At 39.5% G+C, this 18517-nt stretch overlaps 1 long non-coding RNA gene across 1 annotated transcript in view; it reads right to left on the bottom strand.

The window, feature by feature from the left end:
* The window catches only part of LOC140506121 (uncharacterized), a 127996-nt gene that overhangs the window by 28994 nt on the left and 80485 nt on the right, over positions 1-18517 (bottom strand). The window contains exon 4 of the long non-coding RNA XR_011967786.1: positions 7690-7801. This is a non-coding gene — a long non-coding RNA (uncharacterized lncRNA). The remainder of the gene's footprint in view (positions 1-7689; positions 7802-18517) is intronic.

The following is an 18517-nucleotide window of genomic DNA, read 5'->3' as shown; positions in this document are numbered from 1 at the left end:
AACATTTAAAGAACAGTTAATTCCAATACTACATACATTATTCTTGAAAATTGGGGAAGAAGGAGTCCTCCCAAATTCTTTCTATGATACAAATATGGTTTTGATACCCAAACCAGGAAGAGACAAAACAGAGAAAGAAAATGATAGACCAATTTCCCTAATGAATATAGATGCAAAAATTTTAAATAAGATTCTAGCAAAACGAATACAGCATCTTATCACGAGATTAATACATTATGATCAGGTAGGATTCATACCAGGACTACAGGGCTGGTTCAATATTAGGAAAACTATTAGCATTATCGATCACATCAACAACAAAGCTAACAAAAACCACATGATTATCTCAATAGATGCAGAAAAAGCTTTTGACAAAATACAACATCCATTCCTACTAAAAACATTGGAGAATGTAGGAATAAAGGGAACTTTCCATAAAATAATAAGCAGTATCTATCTAAAACCTTCAGCAAGCATTATATGCAATGGGGATAAGCTAGATGCATTCCCAATAAGATCAGGGGTGAAACAAGGTTGTCCATTATCACCACTATTATTTAATATGGTACTAGAAATGTTAGCTGTAGCAATTAGACAAGATAAAGATATCCAAGGAATTAAAATAGCCAAAGAAGAAACTAAGTTATCACTCTTTGCAGATGATATGATGATTTACCTAGAGAATCCCAGAGATTCAAGTAAAAAATTACTAGAATTAATAAACAACTTTGGCAAAGTTGCAGGGTACAAAATAAACCCACACAAATCTTCTGCATTCCTATATATTAGCAACAAAGTCCAACAGCAAGAGATAGAAAGAGAAATCCCATTTAAAGTTAGGGTAGACAGTATAAAATACTTAGGAGTCTACCTGCCAAAACAAACCCAGGGATTATATGAACACAATTACAAGACACTTTTTGCACAAATAAAGTCAGATTTAAGTAAGTGGAAAAACATTAGTTGCTCATGGGTAGGCCGTGCTAATATAATAAAAATGACAATTCTACCCAAATTAATATACTTATTTAGTGCCATACCAATTAAACTATCAGACAATTACTTTCTAGAGCTGGACAAAATAATATCAAAATTCATTTGGAAAAACAAAAGGTCCAGAATATCAAAGGGACTAATGAAAAGAAATGCTTGGGAAGGTGGCCTAGCGCTACCAGACCTCAAACTGTACTATAAAGCAGCAATTATCAAAACCACTTGGTATTGGCTAAGAAACAGAGAGGTAGACAAGTGGAATAGACTTGGCACTCAAGATGCAGTAGGCAAGGAATATAGTAACCTTCTGTTTGATAAACCCAAGGACCCCAGCTTCTGGGATAAGAACTCATTGTTTGACAAGAATTGCTGGGAAAACTGGATAACAGTGTGGCGGAAATTAGGCATAGACCCATACCTGACACTGTACACAAGAATAAAGTCCAAATGGGTACATGATTTAGGTATAAAGATTGATACCATGAATAAACTGGAGAAGCAAGGAATAGTGTATTTATCAGATCTATGGAGAAGGGAAGAATTCTTTACTAAAGGAGAGATAGAATGCATTATGAAATGCAAAATGGATAACTTTGATTACATTAAACTGAGAAGTTTTTGCACAACCAAACCCAATGCAACCAAAATCCGGAGGGATGTAGTAAATTGGGAAAGAATTTTTACAGCTAAGCTCGGGGATAAAGGCCTCATTTCTAGAATATATAGAGAACTGATCCAAATGTATAATCATACAAGTCATTCCCCAATTGATAAATGGTCAAAGGATATGAACAGGCAATTTTCAGAGGAAGAGGTTAAGGCTATCTATAATCATATGAAAAAATGCTCTAAATCACTATTGGTTAGAGAGATGCAAATCAAAACAACTCTGAGGTACCACATCACACCTATAAGATTGGCAAACATGACAGAACAAGAAAATGATAAATGCTGGAGAGGATGTGGGAAAGTTGGAACACTAATTCATTGTTGGTGGAGCTGCGAGTGCATCCAACCATTCTGGAGAGCAATTTGGAACTATGCCCAAAGGGCTACAAAAATGTGCATGCCCTTTGACCCAGCAATATCGCTATTAAGACTATATCCCCAAGAGATCATAAAAATGGGAAAGGGTCCCACATGTACAAAAATATTTATAGCAGCACTCTATGTAGTTGCCAAAAACTGGAAGTCAAGGGGATGTCCATCAATTGGAGAATGGCTGAATAAATTATGGTATATGAAAGTAATGGAGTACTATTGTGCCATAAGAAATGATGAACAAGAAGACTTCAGAGAGGCCTGGAAGGACTTATATGACCTGATGCTGAGTGAAAGGAGCAGAACCAGGAGAACTTTATGCACAGCAACAACCACAGTGTGTGAGAGTTTTTTCTGGTAGACTTAGATTTTTGTAATAACACAAGAACATCTTACCAAAAAAAAAAAAAAAATCCCAATGGAGGATCTCAAGACAAAATGCCTGCCACACTCAGAGAGAGAAATATGGAAGTCACTCACATATTGTAGCAGATCATGTTTGTGTATGTGTATGTGTTTGTGTATCATGTTCTGATTTGTTATACGATTTCTTTCATTTATCTTAGTCTGACTACATAGCATGACTATAGTGAAAATATACTCAATAGGAAAGTATATGTAGAATCTATACAGAATTGTATGCAGTCGTGGGGAGGGAGGGGGGGAGTGGGGGGTAGGTGGGGGGGATAAAATCACAATTGTATGGCAGTGATTGTTAAACATTACAAAATAAAAAAAAAAATATCCGAAAAAAAAAAAAAAGAATAGGACTGTGCTGCTAAATGTTTAACAATCAGCTCTCCAAGAAAAAAAAATGTTCTTACAGCACACTTTGACATTTAATCTACATTGTTAACATTTTCTGCAATCCTTTCTTAAGTCTAGGCCAGTGGTATCAAACTCAAGTAGAAATGGATCCTTACAGGCTGCATACTGGTTAGAAAACCACAAATCAACATTCTTTATGTTGTATTAGATTTTTATTTATTTTGTTAGAGTTTTCCCAACTATATTTTAATCTCATTCTGGCCCCACTGGGCCAAAAGACCATGAATTTGACATCTGTGGTCTACACAATCGACAAAACAATAAATCTAAATCTTAATTTTGCAGCATTTCCTGATTTCTAAGGTATAAATGCTTGCAATGAATATCTAACAATCCATCTCTCCAACCTGTGTGATCTGAGTCTGTCCGGAGTACTTGAAATTTATGAAATGACTTTCCAACATTTGCACAGCCTTGAAAGAGGAAGGGCTTGTACCTAGTTTTTCCTGACTTTCAGGACAGTTCTTGACCCCCTCTGCCATGTTGTATCCCCTCTTATCTGATAGGCCCCATACTTTCATGTCAATGTTATCTTTTCATACAGATATATATCATTTACTTCATGGGAGAAAACTGGTCTAATCATCTTTAACACTCAATAGATAACTAGTAAAGTCAAACCCTAAAGGTAGAAATAATTCTTATGTAGCCTGTTGTAAAGCTATGCCAACTATTTCCCCAGCAACTTCCAGACAGGAATATTTGCCCTTCTGTACTTTCCTTGACTTTTGATCACTGGCAGCGAAGTGTTGATTCCATTTTGGGGCTGTGGGTATGCACATTGGACAAGTCAGAGGCCCCAGCATAAGCTGAAGTGAAGCAATGTTATTTGGGTGAAGCTTGAAACTTACAGTGACGGAGGCTGCAAATTGCTTTCCTTTTCTAAAGTAGGGTTTGTTTAGTGAAGTTCGATTTAATTTACCCCTAAGTAAGAGGCACTGGCACTCCCCAAAATTCCTGTACAAAATTCATCCTTCTACAATTATTAGGTCTTTCTAGTCTAAAAGACCTCCCACGTCTTCTTTTGCCAGCTTATCTTCTTCTGTCAGATAACATTCAAAGCCGGAGATTCCAAATTTCATATGAAAGAAATATGGCCCCCACAAACTGATCTAGAAGAAAAATGGGGCCCCAGACTTTCATTAAAGCCCATGAAATGGAACACTCCTGGATAACAAAGCCCTCTGAGGCGAAAAAAAGTGAAGAAATTCATATCCCTGAAAATCAGTGTTTGTTTTTTCCTTTTTTGTTCCAGGCAGAATCAATGAAATGAATCAAACTTCCCTTAAAAACTAATTTTAAAAGGAGCACGCACAGAGCTGTGTTTTCCCAGCACAGAGGCAGGAGACGTGCCTCTGAGATGCAAGCCTAGCAGGCAAACACAGTTTTCAAAGGTGGAGAGCCCATGGCCATCACAGGGGCATGATATGGAATCAACAGAAAGAGAAAGTTCACTTTAGACCTTCATTTCCTAGGCCTTCCTGCCTTCCCAAGGATCTCTATGGTCCCCATGGCCCCATTTGCAAACATAGCCCTCCTGCTGGTTTTCCTCCCTCTCTCTGCAAGTGTTCAATAATCCAGCCCTTCCATCTTGCCAGCCTCGTAGGGATAATGGAACAACCTGAAAAGAAAGCAGCTGGTACCAGATAGGCTTTCAATCAAGTAATGGATAGGGATAGCAGTTAAAAGAACGGTTGTAAAGCTTCTTTCCTTCAACATTTTAGTTCACCAAAATAGCCAACTGAAACAATGGACTCTCTTGGGACACGGTAAGTGAATCGGGGAAACTGCCTAATCAAGTATTCTGTTCATAGAGAGTTATCATAGGGATCACTAGTTGTTTTTTTTTTCAAAAACTAGGAATATTAAGAAATAACACAAAAATACCCTACTCAAACTACTTTAATTTTTCTGTTTGAAATTCTTTTCTTTCTTCAAAATTTAACTCAGATGGTACTTGTGTGAAAACTTCCACCAGTTCAATTCATTTTACAAAGCGCCCACTATGTGCCAGGCACCATGCTAGATGTTGGGGGCACAAACTCAAAAATAAAAGCAGTGCTTGACCTCAACTGGCTTCCATTCAATCCTGGGGAATATATGTGCAAAAAAAATGCAAAGTAAACCCAAAGAAGTGGGAGAGACAATCTGGGGCAGTGAAGGATGGGGAAGTTGGTGCCAGTGAATCAGGAAGTCAGGTTCAAGACCTTCTTTTGCTGAATTCTTAGAATGCAACCTGGGAGAGTAATTTAACCTCTTGGTGCTTTAGCCAACTAAGTTACAGGAGAAGTGATTCTGATTCCCAGTCAGTAAAGATCTTCAGTGGGAGTTTCCTGCCTGGATGAAGTCACAACAAAACACACAAAAGGCAGCTGGTGGGGAAATGGTAACAAGGGGGAAGGTCAGGAAAGACCTTGAGGAGGAGGAGCTATCTGAACTGAACCTGGAAAGCAGCTAAGGATACCTAGAGGCAGAGGTGAGAAGGGAGAGCATCATAGGCAGGGGGGAAGACCTGAACAATATCATGGAAGCATGAGATGGAACGTTGCTGATTGGAACTAGAAAGTAGGTCAGTTTGATTGTAATATAGGGTGTTATGAAGGGAGTAATGGGAAAAGAGTGTGGAAAATTGATTGGAACCAGAACGTGAGTGATTTTATCTGCCAGCTAAGAAGTTTGGATCTTTATCCAGAAGATGATAGAGAGATCCTTTTTAAAGTTTATTAAGCTGGGAGTGACATTTCAGACCTGTGCTCTAGAAATACTAATTTTGCTGTCGGAGAATTAAAGAGAGATGTCTGTAGGATGACTCATAAGGAGTCTATCTCAACAGTATGGACAGGACGTAAGGGCCTGAATTTGAATGATGGCCGCGTGAGTGGAAGAGATGTCATGGAAATAGAATAGACTTGGAAATCAATTGATTATGGAAGGGGGATGAGGGAAAGGGAAGAATTAAGCATTTTTCTGAGTATGTGAACTGGGTGACTGAAGAAGTTAGGAAGCGGGAGGGTGTTAAGGAGGAAAGAGAATGAATTCTGTGTTGGACATGTTGAGTTTGAGTTAATGGGACATCCAGGTGGAAATGTCTGCAGCAAGAGATCACTTCTTCAGTTTCTCCCAGAGTGCTTTGTCTGGATCACATTTTCCCCTCTGTCACACTCTATCTTGTCCTTACTCCTGTTCTTATCACATCCCTCCTATTAGAATACAAGCCCTTTGAAGGTAAGGATTGTCATTTCTCATCTGTGAATCCCCAGGGCCTAGCACGTGGTAAGCGCTTAATAAATAGCATTATAGATTGAGCCAAAAGGAAACACAGAGGCCATCGAACCCAACTCCTTAAGAAGCCCAGGATAAATGGATAGGTGACTTGTCCTGGGTTTTCTCTGCCCTACACTATTACAACAGCCTTCTAACTGGTCTCTCTCTGCCTTTCTCAACTATCTCTTCACTTCAGTCTATCCTCCACTCAGCTGCTGTGGTCAAGGTGATTTCCTAAAGTGTATGTCTGACAGATATAGGAGGTACCCTGTCTAATGACCTGTGCTGGCTACCCAATATCTCCCAAAGTAAATATGAAGTCTTCCCTTTAACATTTAAAGTTCTTCTTAACTTGGTCCCTTCTTACTTCTGCAGGCTTCTGATCTCTTAACTCTCTTCCACATACTCTCTGATTCAACTTCAGTAGCTTACTCGCTGTTCTAGAACATCTTTTTCCAACTCCCATTTGCACCTTCATACTGGCTATCTGTGCTGTACTCACCTGAAATGCACAGCCCCCTCAAATCTCATTCAGTTTCCTTGTCTTCCTTGAAGACTAAGCTCAAAGCCTGCTTTCTGCAGGAGGTCTTTTCAAGATCTCCCAACTACTAATGCCTACCCTTCTTAGACTATCTATCTATCTACCTATCTATCATCTATCTATCTATCTATCTATCTATCTATCTATCTATCTATCTGTCTGTCTGTCTGTCTGTCTGTCTGTCTGTCTGTCTGTCTATCTATCTATCCATCTGTCTGTCCATCCATCCGTCCATCTATCTGTCTATCTATCTGTCTGTCTGTCTGTCCATCTGTCTGTCTGTCTTTCTATCCATCCACCCACCCATATATCTATCCATTGGTCTCTTGTGTGTGCCTAATGATTTACATATTGTCTCCACCATCAAAATGTGAGCTCCTCCAAGAAAGGAGCTGTTTTTGCTTTTATTTGTATTCCCAAGGCTTAGCACAATAACTGGTGCATAGAAAGCATTTGATAAAAGTTTGCTGACTGACTCACAAGTCCTAAGTGGAAGAGCCAGGATTTGAACCCAGATGTACAAGCACCAAATACAATACACTTTCTACTACAGTACTTGCCTCTTGCTATGTTTTTTTTTAATTGAATTGACTGCTTTATTGAAGGCAGACACTTCAGGACCTTCCTGTACCTAGAGGTTATTATCCTTCTGACCCTCAGCTGTTATTGTATTGCAGATTTGCAGAAGATGTGAATAACAGAGAATGTGTTAAATGAATGAGATTTTTAAAAACAACAAACTGTATCTTTACTTATTATTATTTCAAATCATTCAATGAGAATAACACTGATTTTCTTCATGTGGAAAAACATAACTTCTCCAGATCAGTGGGAAGGCGTGCTATAAATTATCATTGACGAGCACTTTGAGACCAGTTTTACTCATTTGTCATTGCTTAATACTATTTTTCCTGGCGGGTGAGGTGTATAGGTTTTTCTTTCATCAATCCTTCCCTCTGCCACCTGGGGAGGTACCAAATCAGAAAAAATTATTAATGTCTTAAAAATACAAGACCACTTACCAGGTCTATAAAAGCTTTCCTATGGAAATCTCCAATGGGAACTTTCTCCAAAGAAGCTTGTCTGAGTTTCTGAGGTCTGATGGACTGTTTGAAAGACTATCAAGCCAGCAGTCTGAGGGAAAAATAAACAGAAATGAAAAGCTATTTAAGAAACCAGTGAAGTAATTCTGAAAAGAAAATTAGGAGCTTTCACTTACTAAATATTGTGTAAACACACTCATTTAGAGTCCATTATTAACATACTTGGTTTTTTTGCTCAGAGCAATCAGCATGCAGAAGGAAAACATCCAAAATGATTTTCAGCTGCCATTCAGGATTGCAACCCTCTTTAGAAAGGTTAATCTTGATAAACACCCTTGTATTTCATGTACTTTTGTGGAACACCTGAAGGCTGGCAAAGCGCTGGCTGGAGAGACAACATTGATTTTACAAATAAGCAAAACCGAAGCAGTCAGGACACTATGGGGCTAAGGGTCCCAAGGGGAGCTGTGGCAGAATTCATTCTCAGGAATTCTGAACTTAACTAAGTAGCTCTAACAGTTAAGACATAGTTCCCCATCAGCCTCCGGAATGAACACTTGGGAGTTTCCCTAATTAATTGCAAACTTGTATCTCAAAGTCTCTTTTCTCCTACTATGCTAGTAATTAACATACAGTGGATAGAAGAGAGACCACTTTCCAAAGCAAAAGCCACATCTAATTCTCCATAAAAGACTTTAATAATCTAGTAGTATTTGTGAAGATAGACAATCTCAGAAATTCTCTGTCAAAGACTTATCTATGAAAGATAATTAGACTTGAATATCCAGTTGACAGTTAGAATCAGTCATTCAATATTTATTAAATGCCTACTAAGGGCCAGTACTGTACTACATATACACATGCATACACACACACACACATATATACATACATATATTACATATCTATATGTGCATATGTATATGGGGTGTAGAGTATGTTCAGGGAGGACCAATAACTTTGGTGTGATGGCTGCCAAGCCCTTTTGGGGGCTCTTTCCACTTTTGGTGTCCACCTGTTCCACCTAGCTCTCACCTATGGCTCCAAGAAGCTGCAGCATGCACAGCGGCCACACCCTGTAAACTGTTTCGGCAGACGGGCCAAACCAAGTTGAGGATGACCAACAGGTCTCAGACACATTGGTGAGTTAGGAGGGTGTCTACCCAAGCACATGAAGACTTCCTCTGGTGGAATGGGCAGATGAGAACAATTTGTTCCAATGGCCATGAAGGCAGCTGAAGCAGGTGATGTGGAGCACTTAGCGCTTGGTTAGATACCGAAGACGCCAAGGTCATCCACTGCATCCTGAGCCATTGCCAGCCATCTTGACTCTGTCCTGCCACTGGACCATGATGACTCTGGAGGACAGAGGGAGGCTGACAACTTCGTGTAACTCTGCCTCACTTAAATCCAATTTACACACACATACACTCACATCACCTATACCATTTTACTATTATACCTCAAAGTCCAGTGATGACAGGCAAGCAATGAAGTAGGAGGTATGGAAACACTGGGAGCTGTAGCCATGACCCTGCACACAGGCAGCCCAGGCCATAGGGTTGTTTCTCACTGGAAGCATCAGTGGGATCCAGTAGCCCCCTGGGTGTATGAGCAGCCTTTTAAGGATCACACTGCTCACCTCCATGGTGTGACATGGACCATCTGTGCCTGATCTGTGGTAGAGCATTCCGAGCTCTCATTGGTCTGATCAGCCACAGTTATGCACATTGAAACTTCACTTTATCATGGTGATATCATTCTGGTCCTCTTCGAGAACGAAGGACAACAACCAGTCAACCAACATATATGTATATAAAGGATGAAACAAACCTTGTTCTCCAGAAATTTATATTCTAAAGGAAGAGAGAGCGTGTACATCTAAAAGCACATACAGAATTAATATAAAGAGAATAAATACAAGGGAGTTACACATAAAGTAGATTTTACTTTTCTTGCTTTCTCAATTGATGGATGAGGGGGAACTGGGAAGGAAAGAATTTGCAACTGAAGATAAAATAGATTTTTTTTTTTAAAATAGAGAAGAATTTGACCTTATCCATGACTGCACCTTGGCTCTGGGTAGGTTTGTCTGATTCAAAAGAAATAGGATAGAAAGCTTTGCATTACAGTAAGAAGTCATGAGGACATCCAGGAGCCAAAGGGAAGGTGAGAAAGTATGACAGAAACATTTGGATGAAGGTCAACGGAAGGTGAAACAGAGGTGTTTTTATCATGGAATATACTACAGATCACCTGGCCAGAAAGAGGAATTAGATGAGGCTATTGGGGAAACGCACAGGGGCATGATATAATGAGGATGGGGGAGGTGTGTTTCAATTATCCAGACAGCTACTATAACTCCCCCTCTCTGCCAAAAACAGAATGGCTAATAGCTTCCTAACTTACAAAAAGCAGAGAAACCACTAAGGGGAAATTCTATCCTGGGTCTCACTAACAGAGAAGAGGTTGCAGGGGCAGAACGTTGGAAACTCTAGCAGACAGTGACCAGCTCCTGCCATACCTTGTTATAAAGATAAGAAATCTGACCAGAGGCTGATGTGCACCGTAGACTTTGGAAGAGTAGATCCTCGAGGGTTTTGAGCACAGGTAGGTGGGATCCTATAAGCTACAGCAATGCAGAGGGATCAGGCTGGGAGTCACACAGGGAAATCAGGCCAGTGAAGAAGAAAAAGGGAATCTATTTGAAGAAAGTGATGCTGATCCACAGGAATCCTCTCAGCCAACTCTTATTAAAAGGAACTGTTTAGAAGATGGAAGCAAGACCAGGTAACAAAAGCCTGTGAAAATGGTATGAGGGGCACTAAAACTCAGGGCATCCTGAGTCTGGGGCTGGGGCTGGGGCCGAGGGTAGCTAAGGACAGCAAGGATGATGTTTAAAGTTATATTGATAAGAGCATCAAAAGGAGGGTGGGATGGGGGGAGATAGGATGGAATGGGAGGTTAATAACATAACAGAGAAGGAAAAGATGCTAAAGACTTATTTTGCTTCTGGGTTTTGTTGGCATGCCAAGAAGAAGAATATTTGTACTGCAGTAAGAGAATAAAAATAAGAAGCAAGGAATTAGTTTATACTTAAGTAGAGGAATGAAGTCAATCAATAATCAATAAACATTTATTATTATCATGTGCCAGGCACTGTCCTAAGCACTGGGGATACAAACACGAATAAAAAACACTCAAAGAGCTTACAATCTACTGGAGGGAGGGGGAACAAAATACAAAAGGATGATAGAAAGCAGTGGGGGCAGGGTGGAGAGGCCTCAGCACCCCAGCATGCTGGAGAGTTCCAGAGAAGTAGGAAAGCAGTGAAGCTGGGGGGAAATGGGGAGGAAAAATTGTGTCAAACCCACTTTTAAAAATAGAGGCCATAGAGCCCATGGCCCTACCCTCTAGTCATAAGGTCCAATCAGAGGGGCAGGGGGTATAGATGAGATAGAAGTACCAGGTAGATTCAGTCTTACAGCACAGTAAAATTTCCCAGTGATGAGTTTCCTAGTGAAAAAAGGCAAGATAGAGCATATCTAATAATAGATACTATCTAATAATAATAATGAGAGTATCTAATTACCTTTAATGAATTCAAATTATCTGACTATATATATGTATATATATACATATACATATATATAATACACACAGACACATGTATGTGTGTATATATACATATATAGATATATATAGAGAGAGAGAGAGAGAGATCACAGAACACACACACACGTCTATACATGTGATTGTGGCACTACAGTCAGTGATACTAGAAAGATCATGAAAAATGGCGAGGTACCACAAAACTAGAGAAGGGTAAATGTCCCAGTTTTCAAAAAATGGAATAGAGTTAGAAAACTGTGGGCTCTAACATTTCTTGCAGGTGCCCTCTTGTCTCCCTTCCTCCAGCCTTTACTCAGTCAATGCCTTCATCACCTCCTTATTGAGACTATCACTATAGCTGCCTCATTGGTCTCCCTATCTCTCTTCCCTCCCCCTCTCCAACCCATCCTCCACACAGCTTCCCTAAACTCTGATTCTGACCATGTAACCCACTCTTTCCCTATACATACTCATATGTGTGCACACATGCCTAAAAATTCTTCCATAGTTCCCTATTGTCCCTCTGATAAAGTATTCAGCCTGAAATTCAAAGCACATCATCCCTCCATAACCTAATTTGCACCTACCTTTCCGGTCTTATTTCATTGCACTCCCCTTCATACACTCTCTTTTCCTGCCAAGCTTACCTGATAGCTGTTTCACATAATCTCATTTCCCATTCCTTGACTTTGCAAAGTCTTCTGCATTGGGAATATTCTCCCTCCTTACCTCTCTCTACCATAAGCACAGCTCTGGTGCCCCTCCCTACACAAAGCTTTTTCATATCTTACTCCCATTGTGATTCAAATTCTTTAATATTTGAAATTAGTTTTACTTTTTTACATACAGTATTTCTTTACATGTACTTACATGAGCATGCTGCATTCCCTAGTAAAGAGGCCAAGTATTCTTTCTAGTTTTTGTCTTATATTCCCAGTTCTTAGAATACTACATCCTCCACATTACTTACTTAAGAGATAGCTGATGGACTGAAGCTGATGGAGGAATATCAGTGGTGCTGTAGCACAACACTGTCAAACCCAAATAGAAATAGTCCCACTCGTATATGTATATGTAAAGATACCATATATAAGAATCCCTGCAGTTATGTATTGACTTAGAAAACCACAAATTAATATGTTTTGTTACGTTTTTATTTATTTTGTTAAATATTTCTCAATTACATTTGAATCTAGTTAGGGCTCCTCCCCACCTATTTTACACCTTTGCTAGAGAGAGCACACCTGCATTGAGAAGCGAGTTAGACTAGAAGATCTCAGATCCTCTCTAAAGCTAAAATCCTTTGATAACTCTGTTGGGAAGAAGCTAGCTGGTGGGTGCATATGTGTATGTGTATGTTATTTATAAGGCAGTGTTTCAGTATGTGGAAGGTAGAACTGGAAGCAGGTCCTCTCTCCTCCCAATTGCCTCTATTATAGTTCTCAGCAAACTCGATCTCATAAAGCCTTTCCTCATCCCTCCAACTACCATTCTTTTCTCTCTTTTTCTTTTCAAAAGCTGAAGCTTTCATCTGGCTCCTAGCATTCTGACCTAAGTCTCAGATCTAGAGCCAATTTGCTCAGACCTTTCCCTGCCTTCTCATTCCCAGGTGTAGGAGGCAAACAAATAGTTTGGTTTGAGTCGTGTTGAGTCTGAAGAGCCAGGGTAACATCTTGGTGCAGAGGTCTTCTGGGCCACTGGAGATGTGAGACTGCAGCTCAGAAAAGAGATCGATTCTGGCCAGACAGGTTTAGAAATCTTCTGCACAGATGTGGCAATGGAAGCCATACAAGTGAACAAGATTGCCAAGAGAAGGATTGTTGAGGGAGAAGAAGACCCAAGAAAGACCCTTGGAAAACACCTCTGTGAAGGGGTTGGAAGTGATAAGGACACAGGAGGGGAGAGAAAGGAGAAGCAGAGAAAGCCAAGAAAGGAGAAAGTATGAGGGGATGGGGGGGGGGGGGAATTTCAAGTATCAAAAGCTTCAAGAAAGTCAAGAGCTAGAGGAGGTAGTGCATAGTGGAAAGAGTTCTGGCTCAAGTCAGAGGCCTACATCCTATATCTGAAGCTTACTGCCTACCTAATCTTGGGTAAGCTATTTAAACTCCCTAGCCCTCAGTTTCCTTGACTGTAAAATAAAGAGGCTGAAAAATATAACTTTTGAGGTCTCTTATAATTATGTGATCTAACGAGGGATAGAATATACTAAAAGGCTTTTGTTGTTGAATGGTATCCAACTCTTCATGACCCAGTGGATTGTACTGTCCTGGGGGTTTTCTTGACAAAGATACAAGTTTGCCATTTCCTTCTCTGGTGGGTTAAGTGACTTGCCCAAGTTCACACAGCTACTAAGTATCTGAGACCAGATTTGAACTCAGGTGTTCCTGATTCTAGGCCCAGAGTTCTATCCACTCAGCCACCTAGCTCTCCCCTAAAAGGGTCTTTACATCTGTCAACTTAGATGGTCAATTGTGAACTTAGAGAAGTCTGTTTCAATAGAATGATGAGAGTAGATGATCGCGTGCAATTGGGTTGAGGAGAGAATGGATAATGCAAAAATAGAACAACTTTTTTCAAGAAGTTTAGCTAGGAAGGGGGAGGGAGGAGAGAGATGCGATATGAGTTAGATGGTAATGCTCAAACATGTCATTCTAGAAAATACTGGCTCATACATTTTGTTTGGTCCTATCAACTGTTTCAGAGGAAACACAGGAGGTGTTTACTAGTAGATGTTATAACCTGAAAGATAGACTAGTCATTCTAATTACGCTTCAAAAGAAATATAAATGGAAACCATTCTCTGGACGCTTCTCCTATAACTGTTTTTGCTACTCAAGCATAAGAACCAAGAACTCTCCTTTCAGGATCTGAACACATTGGCCTATAAAAAGAATCATGCTTCTATAGCTTGCCAGGAACTTATTTCTATAAGCTGGACTGTGGGGTTTTGTTTGTTTTTTTTTAAAGAAAATGTAAATATCTGCTTCCTATTTTTAAAGTTAATTTGTACGTACAGGGCAACTGCATCCACAGAAGATAACTGGTACATTATCTGTATTCATCAGAGCCCTAGTCCATTCTGTTGACTTCTGAAAAGCCCAGTTATTGGAATAGATGAGAAGGCCTAAAATAAACAACTCCAGTTCAGCACTTAAAATGTCCCACTAGTAACTACCATCCACACAGGAATCAGGCATTAATGGTCTGGCCCATACTCTAAAAGCATAAATGCATGGAAACAGAAACAAATTTGTTTCTAATAGTGTTTGGGAAGTAAAGATGCACATTGTAAATTACGTTATTTCTGCAGAATGTATAGGGGTACAAAGGCTAGGCTGAAGATGAGATGTTACTGTCCTCTAAGAATACAAAAGGAAGTTACCACAGAGATGCCCTAAAGATTCTTGGTGAAGGCAAATATTAACCACTTCACCAACAGCATCAGAAATCTCATCTCCAGGGAGTCATTCATTCCTTCTACAAACAATTATGAAATATCTACTGTGTGTCAAGTTTTGTGCCAGGCGCTAGAAGTGATGCAAAGTTTAGATAAGACAAAGTCCTTGTATTCTCTTGGAGTTTGCAACCTAGGGCTGTTACACTGAAGATCATTCATAAAAGAGTGTGAAATGGAGCCAAGAACTCTCTTACTAGAGTTATAGTTATAGGCATTCAGAAAACTGGGGATCTTAATATGCATAGAAGGCCAATACACTTATCCCTTCCATATCATGTGGGTTAAGGGCACAGTGCCCACAGCATCTGGAAAATTTGCATAAAATTTTTTGGCCCTCCCATCGTACAGAGAAGAAGGCTAAATTATTACAATATTAAAAGACAAAATATGTTGATATTATATAACATTATACATAGATTTTATGCATTTCTCAGTTTCCAAACTTTTTATGTGTCATTTGCTGGCTTTTGTGTGTTAACTCAGCTTCCACAAAACTCCCCCAAAATGACCACTTAATTTCTTATGCCACTTTACAATATATGGAAAACACTATGCAGAAAGTCATGATGTGGAAGGGATAACTGTATATGATTGGGTTTGCTCTAAGAATAATCTTAGGAAGATCTTAGTTTAAACCTAGAAGGACCTTAGAAGTCATCTAGTTCAACTACCTACTTTTATAGATAGGGTAACTGAGGCTAATGTGGCTTCTCCAAGGCCACATCAGTGACAGGATTTGAACTTGGGTCATCTGAGTCTAAGTCTAGCTCTTTTTCTATTGCACCAAGTTTTGGGGGAAGTAGTGATAGAAATAATTCAAGGAGAAAACTTAGTATGCCTTGTAAGTTGACATTGCAAGGTTAGTTTTCCAACAGAATTCCCCAACCATCCCTCACAGAGACATCTAGGCTACCCTTATTCATTTATTATTCATGTCCTTACACAAAATGAGATACTTTTCTTTTTTAATCTTGGAGAGAAACAAGGATGTTTCTCCCTACTTATACTGCATAAACAAATCTCTCTCTGAGCCGATGTTTATATAAGACTTCTTGCAATGCAGATGACTCTCACATACCTAGTACAGTTCACACTCATCTTTCAAATCCCCTCATTACTTAACTTACAACCATCTATTATTGTGGGCCACAATTCATAGTCACAATCGAATATTTATCAGAGCTTTTGTGTTTATCTGAATAGACAAGCCTAGAATTTTTGAAACTAGAAGGGACTTTAGAGAACATCTGGTACAACTTCCTCATTTTACAGATGAGGAAACTGATAATTTAAACAACTTGACAAAGTCACATGTTAGTCAGTGGCAGACCCAAGCCTGGATTACACCTTCTAAGTCCCAGTGGTTCATACCTTATCTATGCAACCTCCCTCTCTCTTGGCATGTAGCACAAACAGCACAAAAAGGAAATATATGCATTTTAGTCTAACCTCAAATGTTAGGAATTTCACTGCCAAATTATCGTTGGGTTGATTTACCCAGGGATGCCAGACAGATGTGAGTGACAGCAGATACTGTCATCTTTGTAAAATTCAGAGAAAGCTGGTATCATGATGTTAGAGGTGCTGCCCTTTGAGACACAAACGTAAAAAGGTGACCTTAGTAAAGTATTTCAAGCCTTGCAGAGCATTTTACATAGATTAACTTGTTTGATCCTCTCAGCAGCTCTGTTAGGGAGGTTTTACAGATGAGGAAATTGAGGCTTAGCGTTAACTTAAACAGGGTCACACAATAGTAAGTGAGACAGAATTTGAACCCATCTTCCTAATTTCAAGTCTGACACTCTACCCATTGTACCACACTGCTTCCAAGACAAGAGACTTTGAGTTCATCCATCCAATTACCCACATGTACCATATTTAAATCTCTTTATATTGCACGTCTCTCAGCCTTATGTAACAGCTTCAAGACAGTTGCTGACACCATCCCAATCGCAGATCCCTCCTCCATAGTTTGCTGGCATCTCTCACCTGGTTAAGGAATTTTACTCTTAATCACATCCTCTTCTTATCTATGCTGAAAGACTTTACCTGGATCTTTTCCAACCCTACCAACCAATGATCTTCAGAGATACAAGAAGTACGTTCTTATCATGAAAAAGTTGGGGATCCCCTAAGGTAGGTGGGCTGTAATTACTGAACTTGTTTACATGTCAACTTTGAAGTAAGTCTCCAGGGGAGTACCCCAGGGATTTTTATCACTGCCTTGAATAAAAGCATATAGCACATATTTATCAACTTCACAGGTGATGCAAAGTTAAGGCAGATCATAAACACACTAGATGACAGAGTCAGAAATCAAAAGAATGATGTCAGGAAAGAAAAACTCAGCTAAATCTAATAAGATGAAATTCAATAGGGACATATACAAAATCCTGTACTTGGGGATGTATATATATACACATATATACATGTGTGTGTGTATATCACCTTCACACATACAAGAGGTTCAGTTAGACATTAGTCTGTCTGGAAGGAAGAAGTTAGGAGAAAGAGTATTCCAGGCATGGGAAATGTGTAGTACAAAGGCAGAGCAGGGTACAGCAAGTTGGACTATGATGTAGTTAGGGAGGGATAAAAATAGGAAATAAGTCTAGAAAGATAATTTGAAATTGGATTGTGAAGGCTTTTAATTGACAGGAGGAGTTCGCACTTTATCTTAAAGGCAATAGGAAGCCACTGAAAGCTCTTGACCTGTCTAACTTTAGGAATATCAATTTGGGAGCTGTGTGGAGGATGAATGGGGAGAGGAGACACTGGAGACGAGTAGACCAATGAGAAGACTCTTGTAGGAGTTCAGAAGGAGTGTGTACATGTAAAATTTTCTACATGCATGTAGTTTTTCCCTAGTAGAATGTAAGTTTCTCAAAGGCTGGGATTGTTTTATTTTTGTCTTTGTATCCCCAATACCTTTTCCCCATCAGCTCTCTCTTAGATGATTATAAGAGCCTCTTAATTGGTTTCTTACCATTGCAGTATGCACTGCTGCATAGATCTGACCATGTTACTCTTTTACTCAACCAATTCCAGTCATGATAAGGGCTTGAACTAGAGTGGTAATTAGATGAGTGGAGAGATGGGAGTGCAAGTGAGAGATGTTGATAAGATTTGGCAGCTGAATGGATATGGGACATGGGAGCTGAGGACTGAGGAAAAATGACAAATCAGTATTGACTTAAAAGTTATAGATCTGAGTAATTGAGGATGATGGTGCCCTTGACATAAAGACATTGGAGAAGTAGGTGGATTTAGTGGAAAAGATAAGGAGTCCATTTTCTTCATGTTGAATCTCATAGACTACCAACCAAAAAGGTTTGTGTTTTATCCTAAAGGCAACAGAGAGCTGTTGAAGTTCATTGACTAGAAGAGTGGCATGGTCAGTCAGCCCCATGCTTTAGGAATATCAATTTGGCATCTATTCAGAGGATGGATTAGAAAGAAGAGAGGCTAAGAATGTTTTGCTAGAAGAGAAAAGTCTTGGGAGAAATAGAATTCCTGTTTTTAATTATTTGAGGAGTTGCCTCATGGAAGAGAGCTCAGAATTACTCTTTTTGACACCAAAAGAACAGAAGCAGGAGCAGCGGATAGCAGGTGAAGAGAGGGAAATGAAAGCTCAATGCAGGAAAACACTTTGTGACAAGGAATGTTATTTAATGGGACAGACTATTCATTTGTGTGAATCCAGGATCTTTTTCTATTCTGAATACACCATTTTAGGAA

This window comes from Notamacropus eugenii, chromosome 5, assembly GCF_028372415.1.
Source record: "Notamacropus eugenii isolate mMacEug1 chromosome 5, mMacEug1.pri_v2, whole genome shotgun sequence".
Taxonomy (NCBI): domain Eukaryota; kingdom Metazoa; phylum Chordata; class Mammalia; order Diprotodontia; family Macropodidae; genus Notamacropus; species Notamacropus eugenii.
The sequence above is the reverse complement of the archived record's forward strand: the minus strand, read 5'-3'. Positions and strand labels throughout refer to the sequence as shown.